The sequence below is a fragment of the Pomacea canaliculata genome, linkage group LG4 (genome assembly GCF_003073045.1).
Source record: "Pomacea canaliculata isolate SZHN2017 linkage group LG4, ASM307304v1, whole genome shotgun sequence".
Taxonomy (NCBI): domain Eukaryota; kingdom Metazoa; phylum Mollusca; class Gastropoda; order Architaenioglossa; family Ampullariidae; genus Pomacea; species Pomacea canaliculata.
This window is the reverse complement of record NC_037593.1, coordinates 13,354,504-13,356,599: the sequence shown is the minus strand read 5'-3', so window position 1 is coordinate 13,356,599 and position 2,096 is coordinate 13,354,504. Positions and strand designations below refer to the sequence as shown.

The 2,096-nt window shown below is 35.3% G+C and overlaps 1 long non-coding RNA gene across 1 annotated transcript; it reads left to right on the top strand.

The window, feature by feature from the left end:
• On the top strand, positions 1 to 2,059 carry LOC112561861. Its single transcript, XR_003098734.1, has 3 exons — positions 1 to 316; positions 1,534 to 1,667; positions 1,993 to 2,059. It is a non-coding gene; the product is annotated as an uncharacterized LOC112561861 (long non-coding RNA).
• The last annotated feature ends 37 nt before the right edge of the window (positions 2,060 to 2,096 follow it).

Below are 2,096 nucleotides of genomic sequence, written 5' to 3'. Positions count from 1 at the left end.
GCGAAACTCAACGAAAGATAAAGGTAAAGAAGCATTTCGTGTTCCCGGGACATTGATGGGACACAGTGTCGTCACCTTTATTATGCAGTTTCTCGCAACACTCACAGATTAGCTCAAGACAGCGGCTTGCTCGCTTTCTTGCGGACATGACGGAGCACTTCTAGGACATTATTGAACTTACATTTCATTGGACGATTTCAGCCAATCCCCACTACGGTTATATCGTCTGATGGAAATTTTAACTGCGATTTTGACGACTTGTAGAAGCCGAATAAATCTTGACTTTCTGTGGAGAAATAATAGTAAAGCCAAAACAGTAAGTTGATTTAGTTATTGTGAAGCATCGAAGAATTAATTTAAGCCAAATATGTAATTAACATTGTCTGTGAGTGACAAGAAAGACTAGTGTTTGCTTTTGATGGTCCGAATTACTTGTGCTGACGGCCATCTTTGAAATCGAATGCTGTAAGTCTTGTCTAAAACAAACCATGTATATGCTTTTACACAGTACGTGAATAATAAGAAAATTACGTTATTGTTAAAAGAAATAACGTTAAAATCAAGTGTGAGTATCAGACATACAAGTCGTTTGCTTCAAATAATGCTAGACGAAAACAGCCTTATGCAAGCAGAAGTGAAATACTTAAAGTAGGTCAGGTGTCGATGTCATTCTTGTCGCAATACGTGCTAGACCTTCTGAAACCTTGACTTGGGCTTTTGTGACATCTGAATTATCTTGTGACAAGAATTCGAAGTTTTAGAATAACACCGCTTAGTATGCCTTGGTACAGATAAAATTTAAGAGTGGAGCTCATTAAAGGAAACCCAGGTGATGACTCTATAATTATGAAGCATAACGTGATAAAAATCATTTAGCAGAAACGGGAAAGGGATTGCATGACTATACACAAGTTATTTGACATACACGACCGTTCTGCAAAAGCTTCTGTAAACTCGTTTAGCTACCAAAATTTTTCATAATTATTTTTATAGGAAATGGTGGTGGTGTAGTGGTTGTTAATTCATGTCTTACTAATTATTATGGTGTGTAAATCGGTCATCATCAGATTGGACATTTCTTTTTATAAGAATGTTTATGTGTGTTTAAAGCGCTATAAACACATCTGTTTCATGAACATTACTTACATTGATCAATATAGCTGTCAATAGCTGTGATTATAGTCAGTTGACTAATAGACCTGCTCTTCTTTCTCTGCAGATTTATGACACCCTCCATCCATATTGTTTCCTGATTCCTTTTTGTGTCATTTATGTTTGTCTTTTATTTCTTATTTGCATAGTTCTTTCTTCTTCTGTCCTGTTCATATCTCCTACTTGTCTTAAACACTGAGAGCATGTTCCTTGATAAGCTTAATTATGCATAATATGAATCACACATTTATTATTATTATTTATTTAAAAATTTATTTTTTGTGAAGTGGTTGGTGATTACCATATTTATGTAAGCTTGTAAGCTATTTGAATGAAAGTACAAGGCATCAAGCTATAAATTTGTTTGGATTTTGTGTACAGATGCCAAGGTCACGCAGAAAGCGTTCTTACAGCAGGGACAGTTCCTATGATTGTGAATATCGCCACAAAAGGCACCGAGGTGGCACATATGATGACTATTATGACATTAGATCACGCCACTCTAGATCTAGAAGGTATGAAACTTTATAGACACCATTGAATTTATGGCAAGCTGTGAGCTTCACAAATGTACACAGAAAAGTTCATGTAGGTCTTGTTTTGCTTATTTTTTTTAATGTGTTACACATGTAGCAAGGACACAAAGATAATATATTTATTAATGTTCTCACTTATCCACTATTTAAATATGAAAGTTTTTTTTTTATTATTTATTTAAGAAGTACGGCTTCATAATATCCAGAACGTCAGTAATTATTCATGAACATGTCACAAAATATGCGTAAGAAGCAAAATGTATGTGTCTGCGTAGCTTCATGCAATATTTCCATTTAATTGCAGTCTAGAACGATATGATTCATATGGTCGTCGGCATGACTACACAGACACCAGTATTACCGAGATCGCTCTCTGTCTCGTGAGCATCTTATTGACCAGTGTTCCCA